The 19,848-nt window shown below is 41.7% G+C and overlaps 1 pseudogene; it reads right to left on the bottom strand.

Annotated features, from left to right (window-relative positions):
• Nucleotides 1-17,862: 17,862 nt before the first annotated feature.
• LOC113831669 lies at nt 17,863-17,940 on the bottom strand (annotated as a pseudogene).
• Between the last annotated feature and the right edge of the window lie 1,908 nt (nt 17,941-19,848).

The raw sequence follows: 19,848 nt of genomic DNA, 5'->3' as shown, positions 1-19,848 counted from the left end.
AATCTACTGAGAGGTGACTGGATCATGAGAACTCTGTCTTCATCCAGGGATAATCCATCTACAAGTTGATAATCAAGTGCACTTTGGGAAGTGTGTGGTAATATTTTGTAAGTGATCTAACAAATAAAGCTTTCCTGAAGATCAGATCAGAATGAGGAGCTAATCCACTAGTTAGCCATAGAGGCAGGGCAGTGGTGCCATACACTTTTAATCCCAGCACTCAGGAGACAGGCAGATGGATCTCTGTGAGTTCAAGGCCACCCTGGGCTACATGAGATTGAATCGGTATAAAAGAGAAACAGAGCTCATACCTTTGATCCCAGCACTTGGGATCACATGCCTTTAATGCCAGCACTAGGGAGGTAGAGTGATATGGCTGGGATGAGAGAGGAATATAATGTGGGGGGAGACAGGAGCTCAGAACATTCATTCTAAGGATTCCTAGAGACAGGATCTTGCCTGCTTCAGTCTGAGGATTTGGTAGAGGTAACAAGTCTCTCTAGTGGCTGGCTCCTTTACTTCTCTGACCTTTCAGCATTTACCCTGATGTCTGACTCCAAGTTTTTATTATTAAGACCAATTAGAATTTGTACTACTCTTTTGAGGTGGAAACTTTAGAAGCTGGGACTCAAGATAGAAAGAGGATGAGCATGTAGGGCTATGTTTTGCCCTCAGTTCCTTCCTCTACCCTTTCCTGCTGGCCGTGCTGGCTGGGTTCTATAACCTAGCAGTCACATGTTCCCTGCCTTCTTGTGGCCCAAGAACAATAGATCCAATTGATTGTGAGTTGAAATCTTGGAAACTATGAATGAAACAATCTTTTTCTCCATTTAAATTGTTGCTTTCAGGCATTTCATCAAAGTGACCAAGGACTAGCACAGATGGGAAGAATCTTAATCTGGGCAGGAGAAGCCACAGGGAAAGGTGAATGGGTTAGTGATTCCATTGCCCAAACATTCAAGGCCAAGCCAACAAAGACACCAGTCATCCATCAGTCAGCTAGCTATTACCATGAAAATGGTGGTTGGAGATGGTCATGGTGTGTGTGTGTGTGTGTGTGTGTGTGTGTGTGTGTGTGTGTGTGTAGAGTTTAAGTGGTGGTGGCTCTACTTAAAGTTTTACACAGAGATCTGGGCAACCAACCCACTCCCAGAGAAGGTATACAGGGAAAGTGTCTAGCTACTCCATTCCACCCACCTGGCTCCAAGTGGTAATGGCAGGAGAAAATGTAGATTCTCACCAGGCTACCATGTGATTGTAGCAGAGGCTCAGAGCATTCAAAGGACTCAAGGGTTCACCACATCTTTTGATGTTGGGATTAAATAATACAATATATTCAGTGTGTGAGCTGTTAATTTTTATTTCTTTGATCACTGACACAATTGAATATCTTTTCATGTTTTATAATTTGTGCATCCTCATAGGTAAATATTTTAATTATGTTGATACTTTTAGAAGACATTCATCTTTTATATTTATTTGTAAGCTTCTTTAAAAATTAAAGGCATTAATATTATACAAAGTTTTAAATTTTTTTCTACATTTGTATACATAACCTTTGTGACTTATCAAGAAATGTTTTTGGTTTTTTTTTGCCTTGATGGACTCAACTATATAAGCCAAGTACTATTTTTCTCCAATGGCTATGCAATAGTCTCCAAATTGTCTTCTGTAGATATAAAAGGCAACTTTTTGTCATATGCTAAACGTCTGTGTAGTTTTCTTTGTTCTGTTTCTGAACTCTGTATTCATTCCATTGAACTGTGTATTTCTATGCCATCATTTTGCTCTCCTAATAATTACATCTTTATCTGTAGGGAGACACCCTAGCCCCGCCCAATAGTCCTGGGACAGGTACCAGGTGGACCCAGGACTCGCCCATAAGGGCGTGGTGAAGGAAAGCCGGGGTGATGTAAGGGAGCTTCTTAAGGGGCTGCACATGGGGACCTGGGCCCCTTTTTGTTCTGGCCGTGCTGGCTGGGTTCTATAACCTAGCTCTGGCCTGTGTTTTACCTTGGTGTCTTCTGGAATAAAGAGACATTAATCCTACATTTATCTGTCTGCAATTGTTACCAATTGGGAAAGGAAAAATCAACTATACTCCATGGCAGGTCCAATACTCAGGATAGCTGGCTAACACAGAATGGACTCCATATATTTGTTTTTAGAAAGAACATGAAATTGAATGAATAGGGAAATGGAGAGGGGGAGAATCTGGGAGGAATTGAGGGGGGAAAATCATATGATCAAATATATTGCGTGAATTTTTTTTATTCTTCTCATATGCATTACATCCCAACTGAAGTTTTCCCTCCTTCCCCAGGAGTATCTTCTCCCATCTCTCCTCTCCTCCAGATACACCCCCCTTTCACCTCCCCTCACAAAAGAGAAGACCTCCTAGGGAAATCAACTAAACACAGTATAGAAAGCTATAATAAGATCAAGCATATACCATCACATCAAGGCTGAAGGAAGTAACCCAGTTGGAGTAAAAGGGTCCCACAAGCAGGCAAAAGAGCCAGCGAACTTCTCCACTCCCTCTGTTAGGAATCCCACAAGAACACCAACCTACTCAGCCATAACATATGCAGAAGACCTAGGTCAGACCTCCACAGTCTCGATGATCTTTGTGAACCCCCATGAGTTCTGGTCAGTTGACTGTGTGGGCTTTGTTCTCTTGGTGTCCCTGATCCATCTAGTTCCTCCAATCCTCCCCCTTCTCCACAGAATCCCCTAAAGCTCTGCCTAATGTTTGGCTGTAGGACTCTGCAGTTGAATGAAGTCTCTCTGTTCTCTTCGATGGCGGTTCTGCTAGGGTCTGGTCCCAGAACACTCTGCAGGCAAGACAAATTGTAGGCTGAAGGTTTTGTGGCTGGGTTGATGTCCCAATCCCTCCACTTGAGGCCTTGCCTGGTTACAGAAGATGGCCAGTTCAGGGTCCTTGTCCTCCATTATTAAGAGTCATTGCTAGTGTTACTCTCAGAGATTCCATGGAGTTTCCATTGCACTAGGTTTCCACCTCATCCTCCAAATGCCCCAATTCTAGGCATTTCTCCCAGTATTTTATCCCTCCCTTCCACTACCTGATTTCTTCTATTTCCAGTCCCACCCACCTCCAGTCTACCCTCAAAATTTATTCTATTTCCTCTTTCCAGGGAGATCCATGCTTCCTCCCTTGTCAAGAGCTCTAGTGTCTCTGGGTCTATGGAGTGTAGCATAGTTGTCTTTTATCTTACAGCTAATATCCATTTATGAGTACATGCCATATTTATCTTTCTAGATCTGGGTTACCTGACTCAGAATGGCTTTTTCTAAAAATAATTATAGCTTAATGATGCTCATTTGTATGTAATGGAATCTCCACACACCTTTGTCTTACCTCCCAACTCTCCCAATTCTTGCTTCCGGTTTGAGATTCTTCTAGAGAATTAAAAACTTACCACCAAAGTACAGTGGAATCTTGGGAGTCAGATTAGAAACAATCAGAGGAGATATATAAAGAATTTTTATTCAAGGCTTTTGGAAATTTTTTTGTTTATCTAAATCTTTGATATGTCTCAGAAAATGTTGTGGCATTGTTTATGTAGGTACAATGAGATGTTATGGTATTGTCCATACAGGTACAGTGGAATTTCTGTTCAACTGGCTTTTGCCTTTACATATGACTTTCCTTGAGAATAGAAAATTTTAACCAATTTGGTCTTTTACCAGTCATTTCTGGTACAGTAGACCTTATCAAATAATAATTGTTCATGATGAGGAAGCTCAGCACATAAATTAGAGAGATAGAGTATATGTGAGAGAGTTCATTTGTGAACTTGATCATCTTACAACTAAATGAAACAAAGAAAAACAATTACCACTATTTCCCCTTCAGCAACAATTTATCAGTTATGCTTGTCGAAAAATAGAAATATAGCTTGTGAGATTTATATTTATTTATTGACCTGTTTTAACAACTTGGGCCACAGAATCAATATATCACTTTTATTTTCCACTTATTTGTTTGGCCATTACATGCATTAGTATGATTTCTTCTATAAATATGCATAGGTGGTAGAGATGTAGATGTAGATCCATATGTGTGTAACTTATTTTTGAATATTTCGTATGCGTAAATAATGTATTTGGGTCATTTCTGTTTTCCTATCCCAACCCCCACCCTTGGACCCCACTACACATTTCCCTCCCAACTTCATGCCCTCTGTTTTATTTACAACCTAGTGCATCCAATTAATGCTGTTCACATGTGCCTACATGTAGGCTATCCAGTGGAGCAAGGGCAATCTATCAGTACCCACCGACTCTCCCAGCTGCCATTAATTACCAAAAACTCCTTAGGAAAGGGTGGAGCCTCATGAGTCCCTCCCCCATCCATGCTGGAATTTTGTCTGGCTTGATCTCAGGCAGGTAACCACAGCTGCTGTGAATTCCTGTGTACAACATCCATGCCCTGTCCTTCACATCTTACATGCCTTCCATTCCCACTTTTGTCTTACTCCCTGAGCCTTGGGAGAGGGGAGTCAAGTTGATACAATAGATAGATGTCTCATTTAGGGCTGAGCACCTGTGGTCATCAATTTTCAGCACTTTGATCAGTTATAAGTTTCTGCATTAACCACCACTCTTACAAAAGGAAGCTTTGTTGACCAATGTTAAGTGGTCCAGATTTGTGAATATAAACAAATAGCAAACATATATATTAAGAAGGAAATTTGGCAATGTGATCATTTAGCAAAACAAAACAAAAGCACAGCACTGATAAGAGGTTCCCCCAGCTAGCGCCTAAGACCTCCTAAGTCATGGGCTTTTGACAAGGTTTACACTACCAGGCATGGCTCTGTGGAGCGGGCCTCAAATTCAATCAGGCATGCCACTATTTCGCCACTAAGCACATCCAGCCTAGCAGGTCATTCCTGTAGCTCACAGGGTCCAGTGCTGGGTAAGATCACTTCCAATACCATGAAATCGAGCCAGCAGAGAGAGTTTTTCGATCACTTAAAGCTTGATTTTTCTGCATCCTGCAACCAAAGTGCTTGATGTCTTCAGAAATAGGGTTTGATCATCTACTTTTGGTATCTCATGATTTCTGTGGTATTCATGTCCACCACACCCTTATTCATTCAAAAACGAGAACACTTAAACCCTTTAGTGCCCCCAAACACTACTTACTTTGTACTCTCATAGAGTAAAATAATTCATTTCCCCCCATTACCTCATGGGGTAAGAAGCTAGGCCACTGTGGTCCTTCTTACCCTATTTTCTGCCTTCAGACCACTGTCATTCAAAACAAGTGAAGAAAAAACTAACGCAAAGCTGTTTGGAAGCTGAGGCTCCCAAGCTTCCATTCATCCTTCCAATCTGTGGCTGCCATCATTTAGGCTGGCCTCAGTGGCCTGACAGACAACATATGCAGTGTGCCTCAGCTTGTGATTCTCTTGTAATAGCCTTGATCTTGACTCCATTGCAGTCACCTTTGTGAATTAAAGCACCCTCCATTTTGTCCTCACTCTAGACTCTTTCCCTGAAAGTCCCTGGTTAAAGCACGCAGATTTCCCAGCTGTTTTACTCAGGGTTTCTATTGCTGTGATAAAACACCATGGCCAAGAAACAAGTCGGGAGGAAAGGGTTTATTTGTCTTACACTTCCACATTGCTGTTCATCACTGAAGGAAATCAGGACAGGAACTCAAACAGGGTAGGAACCTGGAGAAAGAAGCTAATGCAGAGGTCGTGGAGCTTACTGGCTTGTTCCTCATGGATGTTCAACTTGCTTTCATATAGAACCCAGGACCACCAGACCAGGGGTGGCACCACCTACAATGGGATGGACCCTTCATCAATCACTAATAAAGGAAATGCTTTACAGCCTGATCTTATGGAGGCATTTTCTCAATTAAAGTTCCCTCCTTTCAGATAACTCTTGTTTGTGTGTCAAGCTGAAGACTAGCAAGCCTTCAGTGTATTTGCTCAAATTGCTTTACCACTCTTCTGTCTCCTCTTGTAGACCTCTGATCTGATCTTCTCTCTGCCGGGGCCCATTCAGCAGAAAGAAATCACCCAGGTTATTTATTTTTCTTTTCATTTATTTTTCTCTCATCAAATATATCCTGACTGCAGCTTCCCTCCCTCCCTCCCTCCCTCCCTCCTCCCTCCCTCCCTCCCTCCCTCCCTCCCTCCCTCTCTCCCTCCCCTCCCTCCCTTCTTCCCTTTCTACCCTATCCACCTCCCCACCCATCTTCTAGCCCAGATCCACTGCTTCTCTGTTACCCTCCACAAAAGACCAGGCCTCCCAGGGATATCAAAGGAGCATGGCATAACAAGATGCAATGAGACCAGGTACAAACCCTCATATCAAAGCTGGGCAAGGCAACCCAGTAGGAGGACAAGGGTTCTGAGAGCAGGCAAATGAGTCAGGGACACCCCCGCTGTTCTGTTAGGAGTCCCACAAAAATACCCAAAATAAACATCCACAGCATATATGTAGAGGACCTAGTGCAGACCCATGCAGGCTCTGTGATTGCCTCTTCAGTCACTCTGAGCCCCTAAAACTACACATGGGATATGTGACTACAGAGAATTTAATATTAAGTAGAGCTAACAGTTATAGAGCCAGTGAAAGGCACAAATAACTTCAGCTATCACAAAGCAGACTGCGGGGATGGAGGAAGAAAGGAAAGGAGCAGACATTTTCAAAGTCGAAGTGGGAAATAGGAGTCCCAAGACGCCAGGCTCCAGGTCTACTAAGGAGGAAACCTGCCTGGCGGGCACAGCTGTCTTGGGAAGGTGCCTGCAGTCCGGTTCTGAGTTCTGGAAAGCTGCAAACTGGACTGAGGAACTGCTTCGAGGAGGAAGTGCGGCTGCCAAAGGCAGAGGCTCAGCCGGGACAGCAGTCTGGAATCAATTGTACAGGAATCTCCATGTTCCTGCCTCCAGTCTTGTGTTTACACTCCAGAGCTCCCTATTGGCAGTGTCTGCTGGGTCTGATGTCTGAACTGGAGTTATAGCTGGGACTGGAGAAATGTCATTTGAAGAGTTCCAGCCCAGGTTCCATCTAGGATGGTAGCTGTGAGAGCAGAGGGGTAGTAATTGGAGTAGCACTGTCCCCACGGACTTTTTCTTCCCACAAACCCCACTTTCTGATTCCCCACTCAGACTCCCGTTGGTGGTCTTCCAGCTCAATGTCAACTATCCAGCACTTTGGTTGCTGGGATGGGTACTACATCACTTCTCTCACAGGCAGTTGCCCCCGCCCCCTCCACGCCACCTGGTGAGTAGCCCAGCCACAGTCTCCACTGCAGGGTCCCTTCCAAGTTCTCCATTCTTCTCCAACTTCCACCTCCCTTTTCCCGCTTTCATTTTCTGTTTCAAAGATGGAAACTGTCTCTTGACTCCTTAATGCAAAAACAAACATCTGCACTATCTTCTCACCTGCCAGTACGAAAGAGATCACGTGGCTCTGGCCTGAGGTCAGCCCCAAACCTGTACTCCAGTCGTCAGCTCTTTCTCCTCTGGCAATCTTCAAATTCACCCATACCTACTCAGTCCAGACTTCTGCTTTCTCTGTATCCTGCTCTCCACTTTACATTTAAGCTCTTATTTTTATTTTTTTATATAAATTTCAACTTTATTCACCACTTTCTTTTGGAAAAAGTCACAGTTGAAAAATTGCATGTCTCATATTAGGGAACAATTTGTCAGTTTACTATAAAATAAAATAGACTTACCGGAGGACCCAGAAAACTTCCTAGATGTTTACTCAAGATGAAAGAAAAGTGAGGTTTATAAAGAAACCTGGGAGGAGCTGTTTCCTGCTTGGGTTATCATCACCAGTAAACTTGCAGCAATACAAATGCCTGTCGTCACAAATGGGGGAATGATGACCCATCCATACAGTGGGATATTAAAATCAACCAAAAGTAGTGAGAGTTTCTGATACACATAATAGCATAGAAAATCTTAAATATGTTATGCTAAGTGAACTGAAATAAAGTGCCACAGTGTGCTCTTCAATACATATGATAGTTTGGAAAATGCAATTTTTTGGGGGGGGTAGAAAACAGTGGTTGACATGAAAACAATCTTGTTTAAATTTAAGCAGGCGAGTTCCTTTGTACTTTTAAAGATTTATTTGCATTCAAAGTGTAAGGTTGTTTTGTCTATGTAGGTATACCTGTGCACCATATTCATTCAGTGTCTGAAGAGGCCAGAAGATGGTGTTGGATCCCCTAGACCTGGAGTTACACACAGTCATGAGCCTCCAGCTGGGTGCTGGGAATGGAACCCAGGTTCTCTGGAAGAGCAGTCAGTGCTCGCTCATAACCATGGAGCCTCCCACTTTCTCTACTCCCTCTCCTTCCAACCTCCCCATAACCACGTTCACTTTTGCTTGAGGGAAAATAGAGGCAGGAAGAAAGTTGAGAAGAAAGAAGGTCTTCCTTTGCTGAAAGCCAATCGAGTGACAATGGAAGCGCCTTCTGTTTGTTATTGGCACTCCTGAACTTGAACTTTTCTTCTGTCTAACATTGGATGTGCTAATTGCATGATTTGAGTTTCACTTTCCTCCTCTGTGAGGACTGGCTCTAACTCCAGGTTGTTGTAATTATTAATCTAATGCTTTTGGGTGAACCCAGTGTATGCGCCTATGTAGATGCACCATGCATATTCAAGAGAAATCTTCAAGAAAGCCTGTGTTCTCTCATGTGAGTGACTGGTGTCCTCCCTAATCTGGTGTCCACATGCATACCTCTTCCTCAGCTATTGTCTGTCTGTCTTTGTCTTTGTCTACACACACACACACACACACACACACACACACACACACACACACCCCTGTCTGTCTCTCTCTCTCTCTCACAAATCTATCTATCTACCCATCATTTGTGTATAAATATAAATATATAGATGAAATAGTTCCAAAGGCCAGAGGCTTCAAATTCTCAGGGTCACAAAAGTGTTGAAGACTTTGTTTGAAAGTTACAGAAATTAAATTTTTAAAATCATCTCTTTGAGACACCTAGGCTAAGACTGTTGGCTATCCAGGCCATGCAGAGACACTGCTTGTGGGGGTGTGGCCTGGGGTTCAGTGTCCTGCACTGCCTCCTGCAGTTAGTTCCTCAGTCCTCAGTGTGCAGCTCTCTGCTTCCATTATTAGTCCCCATAAACTCTGATGTCAGCTCTTTGTCCTTATGTTGCCCTGGATCTTCTTTAGCAGCATATCCCAAGAACTGCTATCTCACTTGCCATGGAACTTGGAGCCCTGCCTTCCTAGCTAGCCAGTGCAAAGGCAAAACTGTCCTTGGGCCTGCTCTACTGTGAGACCAAAGGTGGCAGTGTTCTTCCAATCCTGTGCGAAAGGCTCCAGGGAAGAGTTTCGAGAAGTAGCTTTGGGTGGTGCGTGCCCATGCTTGCAGAGGAATTCCATGCCTCACCTGCTTTACTTCTTTGTGGTGCTTTAGTACAAAGACCTTCCTACCACATAGTCCCAACTGTTGAAAAACAAGATAACAATGGATTGCAGCAGCTCAGGCTCTAACAAGTGCCCTCTAAATGCCAGCCCCCCCCCCCAGAATGATGATGATGGCCTTCTATTATGGAACCTTGACTGTAATACTTGCTTTTTCTTCCCTAGACTGAGTTCACATTGTGGATGTGTGGCAAGCTCTGTGTATCTGCATTGATTGATTGGTGTTGAATAGCCGAGCAACAGCGTCACTAATTATCCTCAGGACGTAATGCAGTTGAAGAGTCATTAGGACTCTCTAAATTTGGAAAGCATCCACGGCCAAACAAAGGGACTCTCTTCCCACCCAGCCTGGAGGAGAATGCGCAGTCAGGTCTCTGGGGTCCTCTTTCACTCAACTGGGGCTCACTTTTTTGTTCTAGCAACTCCTCTAAAGCAGGGCATACCCCTAATTACACTCAGTGACGAGGACAAAGCAGAATCTGCTGAAATGTCACCACTTTATTTTTATCTTTTCTTTAATAAGAATTTGGTCAGCTTTTCTTTAACACACAGCACAAGAACACTAAATCCTAAGTAGATGGGATGGATGTCATTGAGAGGCAGAGTCAATGTGATTTAAGGGACCCAGAAATTCTCTCTATCAGCCTCTCTGTGATGCCTAACACTTTACCACTGATTATATGGTACCTTTATGGTGAAATTAGAGTTGTAATCTAATTTTTAAAAACTGAGTGGGAGAGGAAATGCTTGGAACTGATACACTAACTCAGATATGTAGACAAAGCTGTCAACTCAGTGGCTGCAGCAAACACGAGGCTCAGTAAGTGGGGACTATTATTGCTATTACTAATAATTGCTTGAGCATTCACTATGCAAATCTTTGTTGAACATCTAGTTGGCGTCAGGATATTGTACTAAATGTTAGGAAGATAGAGATGAATTGCCATAATTCCTGCTCTCAAAAAGCTCAGGTGATCAGGACAATCAAACACTTAGATAAATAATTAGAATTCAATGTATTAAGTGCTGTCTGTAATAGAGGTGTTGAGTCTTGAAAGTGGAGGAGCATGCAGCTGGCTGTGCTTGGACAATCCAGGGCACTGCACAAAGAGGTGTGCTGAGAACACAGGGATATGTCAGCTGGAAAGGGGAGGGGTTTAGGGCATTCTGGATAGCCAAGAGGGCTTGGATGGCCGCATAACAATAACAACAGAATAGCAGGAGAACAATGCCTAGCCTACTGTGTTCAGAGCATAAATGTTATGGAGGATTATGGGAAAACATGGATGGAATAGTATTGTGAAGGACTGGAAATCTTGCCTAGGTGAAAAGGCTTAAACCTATAGGACATCCAAGACTAGAGATGAGGGGAAAAGTTAAATGGTAAAACACTTGGTATGCAAGCATCAGGATCAGTGTTGGACCCCCAGTACCTACAAAATGCCAAGCGGCCTCCATGCAACAGAATGTGGAGACAAAGGTCCCAGGATCAAGATGGCTAGCTAGACTAGCCAAATCAGCAGTGCCTGGGTTCAAGGAAAGACACTCAATCTATAAAGTCAAGAAAGATGTAGATGTCCATTCTCAACCCCCAGTCTCCATAATTTGCACACACTCACAGACACCTACACATGTGTGCTCATACACATGCATATCATGCATACCACACATACGAGAGAGAGAGAGAGAGAGAGAGAGAGAGAGAGAGAGAGAGAGAGAGAGAGAGAGAAGAGAAGAGAGAAGAGAAGAGAAGAGAAGAGAAGAGAAGAGAAGAGAAGAGAAGAGAAGAGAAGGAAAGAACAAAAGACAAGACCATGAACATGCTTCTAAACAGGAATATAATACAGTTAGCACTTCACATGAAACATCCACTGAGAGTAAAGGTCAAGAATTGATCATCTTTGACCCATAGGTCAAATCTATTATGACTAGGTTATCTGAAACATTTGCAAGTGCTCTCTGAAATCGTGCTGTCCCTGATTATAGGATACATATGAGTGTGGAGAGGAGGGCTACAGTGAGATCCAAGGGAAGAGGAGATGTGCCGGGCCTTTTCAAATTCAGGTCATATCAAATATCTCACCAAACTCTGGAGCTCAAAACCCACTTAAATTATTTTATTCAAATGCTAAGGCAAACATTGACAGATTATTCTATCAAAAACCCTGTGTTATTTTAGTTCTCACACAACTCTAAAATCAAAGCAAAGTTAAAAACAAAATGCTTTGAAAATTGTAATACCAAGGCTAGTCAGGGTCACCCTCGCTTGTCATTCTGGCAACAGAAATGCTGAAGCATGGGGTTGCAAGTTTGAGACCAACCTGGGATACCTTGTTTCAAAAAATGTATAAGACCATTCCTGTAGGGGAAGCTGTAGCCACGCCTACTTAGGGGCTGGCTACAGCTTCCCCTACACATTCCATTTAATGTGACAAAGAATGTCTGTCATGTGCTTTGGAAACTGAGACAGAGGATTGTAAGTTTAAGGCAAGCCTCTGCACTTAGTGAGACTATGTTTCAAGGAAAAAAAAACAGAAAAAGAAGGCTTGGAACATATCTTACTCTAAAGTGCTTACTACCCTAGGTTCAATTTCCAGTACAGTAAAAATAAAAACGAACAAATGTATGTCTAATGTAATAAGATTGCTGCTTCTATTGATGCATAACATACTGCTATTATTGGTCTTTATATATATATATATATATATATATATATATATATATATATATAAAATTTGAATTTTTGGAAACTTTAGCTGTGCTGTCAACTTTGGAAAAAAGTATCCCAGTTTACCGTGTTGAGTTGGCATTGTACATAAATTAACAGCCATATTGGTCTAGAAATGTTGAACTTAATTTTTTTCCACTTGTACAGGGGTAATGCACTGTATTAAATATGTAAGGTCTTATCTACATGGGTTTGATTACAAAAATTAGTAAAGTATTCTCCAAATAACAAAAAGATTGCTGCTTCTGGGCCCAATGCCTGTCTTAGAGTCACCTTCTGTGTCATTTTAACTATGGCCACAGTTTTGGAAGAGGCTTAATACCCCCAACTTCCTTTTAATAAATATTTTAAAATTTTTTATTTATGTGTATGTGCATGGGTTTAGGTGTACCAAATGTATTCAGGTATCCACAGGTTCGAGATCTCCTGGAGCCAGAACTACAGGCAGTTATGGGTACTGTGGGTTCTGCGATCTAAATGCAGGTCTTCTGTAAGAGTAACATGTGTTCTTAACCTCAGAGCCATCTTTCCAGATCCACCCCAAAGTTGCTTGAGCACAGCTGATTCAAAATCCCTATTCTCTTAGAGCAGTAGGCAACAACATTTTCTGGGAAGGGCCAGGTTGCATTTTTTTTTTTTAAGTTCTGTGACCATAACTCGTCATTGTAGCTAGAATGCATCCACAAACATGTAGTGGGACAAAGCTACATTTCAGTAAAACTGTATTAGTGAAAACAAATGAAGACCAGAATCAACATGAAGGCTGTTTGCAAATCAGTTTTCTAGATCATGACCTTCTATACTAGGGTGGTGGACAATAGGCCAGATCTTTAAGTAACTGTGGACATTCACTTAATAAGCCATGACGTTTGTAGAAGGAGGACTCAACCCCTAAGGTTTATTTATAAAATTTGTCTACAAAAGAGACAATGGTCTGGGATTGCTCCATAGACTATAGTTTCCTGACCTTGAATGAAATAAAATGAGCTATCCTCTTCACTTAACCCCCGTACCAAGAGAAGCTTATAGCAAAAATGTGCATGTTACCAGCTGTCCTTGCACTGAAGTGTGGCTTCCAGTTACAGTTCTTCAACTTGACGCAGATTGGAGAGGCTCACCACTCTCACAGGTCTTGAGTGGATGTCAGCAAGCCTGGGTATCTACAGATTTCATGTATTAACTACCAGTGAAACATACACTAGCAAAACCTCAGCATCAACACTGTATGGTTCTTAAATCCCATGCCATCATAAAACGAGGAGGTTTGGGGGCCATAAAACTGGTGCCTGGCTTTTTATCCACGAAGCAAAGTATTTGAAAACATAAGTTGATTCTCTTTGTGAAGCCATTCTAGACATAGACTCACACTCCACTCTTCTCTTACAGCCACACACACCAGAGAGTTAATTTTATTGCTGTTACATCTGCTAATTTCTTTTGTACTACTGTGATTGAATACCTGGCAGCAACAACTTGAGGGCTGTGTTTAGCCTCTGGTTTGAGAGGGTGGATCCTGGAATCACTAGGCCCCAGGTGTTAGGATGAATATTTCACTGTGGATGGACAATCTGGCCCAGGAAATTCTTTACAGGATGAAGAGAGAAGGTATAAGAGGCCAGGTTAAAATTTAGCCCTCCAAGGACACACCCTCAGTGGCCTTCTTTCTGCAACTACACCCCACTTTCCACAGTTCTACCCACTCCTGTTAAGTCTATACAAAATTTTAATACCTATTTCTCTCTCTCTCTCTCTCTCTCTCTCTCTCTCTCTCTCTCTCTCTCTCTCTCTGTGTGTGTGTGTGTGTGTGTGTTCCCTTGCACATGTTCCATGATGTGCATGGGGAGGTCAGAGGACAACCCATGGAAATAGGTTGTCGCCTATCATGTGTGTTCTAGGAATTAACTCAGGTTGCCATGCTTGGCAGCAAGCACAGTTACCTCCTGAGCCATCCCACTGACCCTGTCTATGCAAATTTTGAATCTGTCAGTAGATTAATCCATTTACTAGGTCAAAGAGTTTGTGATCTAAACATCTCTGAAAATGTCCTCAGACACACCAAGAAGTGTGCTTCACTAATCTGGCTGCTTCTTAGTATAGTCAGTTTGACAAGAGTTGCCGCTACAGTGTCTTAATATTTTGAAAGAAGGGGTCAGAAAATAATCTGTATGAGTAGCAGACTTGTTTAGTGTAATGTCAGCTAGTGTGTGTGTGTGTGTGTGTGTGTGTGTGTGTGTGTGTGTGTGATGACAGGGAGGGAGGGAGACACACACACAAAGATGGGGTCAGAAAGATAAGGAGGGAGGGAAGGAGGGAGGGAAAGAAAGAGAGCACTTTAATTTCATCCTGATGAGTATATGGGTGGTTACTTCCCAGCTAGACAAGGAAATCTCCAGTAAGTTTTGGGTGTATCTCCATGGATATTCTTGGACAAACTGCCTTTCATTACCTAAAGCCTTATGTACATGTGCTATGCTCTATGTAATGCATTGGTAAACTAGAATCAAAGACAAACATATGGCACCAAAGTGTGCACCAACAGAGACTAACTTAAGTGCTTACTATATGCCAAACACAATGCCAAGTGTTCTACATACGACTTCTCTAAAAATAATGATGAGAATCCTATCCAATTATTGTTACCTTCATCTACTTCACAGAGAAGAACACTGAGATCCATAGGTGTCATTTGTCCAGTGATCACCAGCTGTCACATGGCAGTCTCTAAATGTCAATAGTGACCATTATGTAAGATGAACACAGGTAACAGCCTACAATCTCAAATGCCTTTGATGCTATGGTTTGGTATGGACTCGAGGGCAGGTTTTGAGGTCATGGAGTGGTAAGTAGAGTGTGCAGATTTTATGCAGAATAGCAAATAGCAAATGGATTACAGCATAGAGCCTATTTGTGGGCAACAAGCAAAGCACCCAGTTTCTGAACTTGGTAAAGTGCCTTGCTGAAGATCTCATTTTAGATTAATCTGGATTATTTAGAAGGAAATTTAAAATGCAGCCAGTCAGTCTTCCCTTCTAGGGATTCCTAGGCTCACATTCATGCCTGTCTCAAATGATCTTCACAGAGCTCTCCAACCATCTTGCTTACATTGCGGACCATACCTTTCCCTGGAGTGTGGGGCTGCTTTGCTCCGCCATTCATTTTCTTCTGTTGTGTGACTGTTTTCACTGTAAATTCATGATGCTGTATATTTGTGTGTTTATGTTTATTATTTATTTTATTATCACTTGTCATTCCCCTTTAGAGTTTAAAAATCAATATCTAGAGGGATTCGTGTCTATTTTGTTAACTGATATATCCAAAATTTCTATGAAAAATCCCTTGCTCACAGTATTGCTCAATAAGGATTTGTTGAATGGTTGGATGGATGGATCTTAGAAAACCATCTATGGGATGACTGACTTGAGTGGTCCATGCTGAAGCTGTCCATTTGGGTTGGTGGCATTAGAGAGCAAGCTCTTGACTGTCTGGATGCCTGGCTGAGGTCTCCCTGGATTAAGGACACAACATTTAATAAGCTTTCATATTCTTTTTGCCACACTGCTCATCTTTATTCTAGTCCTCAGCTCTCCTGACATGAGCAGTTAAAGAAGAGATTTTAGTGCACACAGCAAATATTCCCCATATCTCAATGGCAGTCAGAACCACCTCTGTGATCTGGTTTGGAAATATTCCTTAAAAAATTCATGGGAGTGTCTTTGAGTTTGAATTAACATAATTATAAAATTTACAGGCAGTCAGTGTGCTTTTTTATAAGGCTTCTATAACAGATGTGTCAAATGTCTGGTTTTGAAAGGACCTCATAACTCAGTCATGTTTTCCTCTGGGTTAAATATTGCAGTCTGAGAGTTGGGGGGCAAGAACAACACATTTCTTGATATGTCTTTTGAATGCAGGATGGATGCCACCAGTAACACAAGCTCCCTGTTTTTCTTTTTTTCTCATTAGGTAGAGTTCTAACTCTTTATTCATCAGAGGAATACCCATTTTAGAGGTTTGAACTCAACTTCTAAATATTTTCTTGAAGGTGTTTAAGTTACCAGCAGGCCCAGTTTCCATTTGCATTCCAGTGAAGGAAGGGATGCAAACAACAAGGCCTCTGGAGTTCTGACAATTGATGCCAAAAGAACAAATCCCACACCATTTATTTAAGTATATTTAAATTTAATTTCATTTTTAATGCTTTTTCCCCCAGTTTCCAAAATGAGCGAAATCTGTGAACATTCTTGGTTATTCCTCTGGTCTCACTTCTTTCCCCACCTATCATGTAGCCATGGTTATCTATCAGTGTAATATTTGTTTTCATGTTTCGAGGTTTCTTAAACAAACATGATCTCATGTAGACCAAGCTAGCATTGAAATTCTAGTCCTCTCCTCTTGGTCTTCTGAGTGCTGGGATTCCAGGCAAATACCACAACACTATCTTGCTAGGCCTCCTCTGAATATTTCTTGGACCCATCCATTTTCCTCACTCTCTATACCCTTGCCCTACTGAAGGTTCCATCCTGTTCTTCTCACGTCTGTCAATAGAATTATTTCTAAAATTTGGATATGAATAGTTCATACCCAAAAAGCTCCTATGTTAAAGGCTTTGTTCCAAACAAGCAAGGTTTACAGGTAGACCTCTGAGGGAGAGAATAGATGTGAGGCCAGCTTCACCAGTGGACTAATCCATATGGGAGTTCAAACTCTAAATAGACCGGAGAAGTGGTGGAATTGTGGACAGTGGGGTCTGGCTTACAGAAGTCAGCCATTCTCTGAAGTTGTCCTGACCCCTTTTTGTCTTTCTCTTTGCTTCCTAGCCTTTATGAGGTGGGAAGAACTGCAGATCCCTTGCTCCCCACAAAAATGTTCCATCTCACTGTTAGCCCAGAATCCATAGAGCCAACCAACACCATGGACGAAGATATCCAAAGCTATGCTCCAACATACTCCTTTCCTCCTTTAACTCATTTTCTCAGGTATTAATCGTATCTGTGGTGAAAAGTCTCACCAACAGAGTAACCAAACCAACAAGTTTTACCCAAGAGCATTTTAGTTTTAAAATTGTGAAATCAGCATTCCAGGACCTACCTTCCATGTCCTGGTCAAATGGACACTATTGGTCTCTCTGCCTCATAGCCTTGGGCCTCTTCTTTCCTTGCTTGCTCTAGGCCTGCTGGCTTATTTACATGAGCCTGAACATCTTCTTCCCTGGCTTAGGGTCTGTATACAAGTTGATCTTTTCACCCAGCTGCTTTTTCAAACACCTTGTCTTGAAAATTCCTGTTCTAGGTTTTGATCTGGGTGTCATATATTAAAGAACCTTCTCGGATCTATACCCAGCCCCAACTTGTTTCTTGACCTTGCTATTATCCCTTGTTCAACTCTTTGTTGTTGTACCACTCTCAACTTGTCTTGTATTTTACCTTGAAATTATATATGCAAAATAGAAATGCTTCATTAGACCTTCTATTCCTCATAGGTGGAGGCCATGACTTTTATACAGCTATTTACCTCCAACACTTCCCCTAAACTTGAAAGTGTTGAACACTCTGCAACTGTAGCCCCAATGTTCTTATGTATTTTTAGTTTTTCTTTGTAAGAGCTTTGTCTTCCTTCCCTCCTTCAGTTTTTCCCATTCCATCTCTCTTCCATTTCATCTCCCTTATTATTTCTTTGGATAGAGGACTCATCCGGTATTAAATGGATAAGAACAGACACTACACTTGATCTTAGCCAAAAAGCATGGACACCCTTCTTTTGTTGGATAAAATAACTTTTGGAACTATTTGAGTTTTTTTGGTATTATTGTTTGAAAAACAGCCTTATTGCATATCCCTGGCAGGTCTGGAACTTACCTGTGGTGCATGTATGTGTACTTATTCATATTCGTAGGTATATTCATGCTTGTGGTGATCAAAGGTCAACATTGGGGTCAACAATGATCTTCTCTAATCATTCTCCACCATTTTCAGGCACAGCATTACTCGTTAACTCATTACTCACTGATTGAGCTATGCTGGCTCGCCAATGAGTGTCAAGGATACACTTGTCTCCTTTTCTCCAGTACCAGAATTGTTGAAGTCACTGTATTCATGCCTACTTGTTACCTGAGTTCTGAGGATCTACATTAGTTACTTTTCTGTTGCTATGACAAAATATCATAACCCAAAGCCACCTACAGAGCCATTTCCTCAGCCCTATATTTTATGATTTCTAAGCCTACAATTCCTGCTTTCTCAATTTTATTATTGCTTTCAATGTGTTCTTTATTTGTGTTTTTTTTAGCAACCAGCCTCATTTTCTACCTTCCTCCTACTTGATTTAGCTCTATTGAATCTTCACTTTCCTCAAGGGTCGGAGCTGTTTCAACTTTGTAGTTTTCTGAATGCATAGTGTTCCTCACTGTTATGTCCCTTTTCCTCATGTGTAGCACATATTTAAAGAATACCTTGCCCTGTTGTCTACTGAAGTATAAGTCTTTTGTGACTTGCCTTCACTGTTCCTCATGCATGTTTCCTGAATCTATCCTCTAAGGAGTTAACCTAGTTCTTGGTCCTATAACTGCCACTTGAGTTGACCTCCATGATAGCACTTACGTTCCTCCTTCCCCACGGAAGTCTAAATCTCACACAATAGTGACTGACCCTTGTCTCTATTTCTCAGGAGATTTCTATTTTGGAGAAAAAGGCCATAGGTAATTAGCTTGGGTTCCTCTAAAGTCTTATCCCTATGACAAAGAAAGAAAAGTCTCTTGTTGAAAAAGCAGAGTAAGTAAATAGGAAAATGGTCAAGGAGATGAACAAACAAAAATAACTGGGTCACATATAGTGTTGTGTAATGCCATTGTGGATATTTGTATTTTTAAAGTGAAAGAAAAATGGGAGGAAACAAATTTAAGTATAAATTTAACATAGATGAGACAGTTGTTGAGGACACTTATTTATACTAGATGGCCAAAGGTATGAAGTTCTGGAAGCTTAAAGGATGAGAGTCAGCAAAGGATTTTCCACAGTCCAGAGATGTGTGAGTATGGAGTCCCTGAGCTAACCAGCAATAGACTCTGTAGGGAAACGATGACGAAAGAGTAGAAAAAGAAGTTACTGTATCTAGTGAAATTCCAGTTTTCTAGATCCAGGGGAGACCAATATCAAGTTTATAACCCTTCACTAACTAAAACCATGTGTTTACCACATTCGATGGAAGTAAAATAAAATAATGGGACACCAAAAATATAAGCTAGCTAATGGATTTACCAAGGTCTTAGATATCAATAAAATCCAAGGCCAAGAACTGCTCCAGTATTAAAATTTGCACTATTTTGTAAAAGGAGTTCTTTTTTTTCTTTAGAGAATACTTTATTAGTTTTGTAATCAAACCCAAGTATAAAAGGCGTTCTTAATTGGTCTAGATAATAAAAGGCTGGGGTCAGATACAGAGGGAAATGCTGAGATATCAGAGAGAAGGAGCAAGCCACAGCACACCTTACCTCCTAAACCTCTCCACAGAGAAGAGAGCAATTTCCTGTTCGTCCCTGCTTATATCCTGTTTCTGCCCAGCTACATCACTCCTTGCCTGTCTGTACAGACCTCCAGACCTCTATGGTTAGCTAGTGGCAAGCTCCATTCTCTGACCCACCAAACAAGCTTTATTTGTAC

This window comes from Cricetulus griseus, chromosome 3 (genome assembly GCF_003668045.3).
Source record: "Cricetulus griseus strain 17A/GY chromosome 3, alternate assembly CriGri-PICRH-1.0, whole genome shotgun sequence".
NCBI lineage: Eukaryota > Metazoa > Chordata > Mammalia > Rodentia > Cricetidae > Cricetulus > Cricetulus griseus.
The sequence above is the reverse complement of the archived record's forward strand: the minus strand, read 5'-3'. Positions and strand labels throughout refer to the sequence as shown.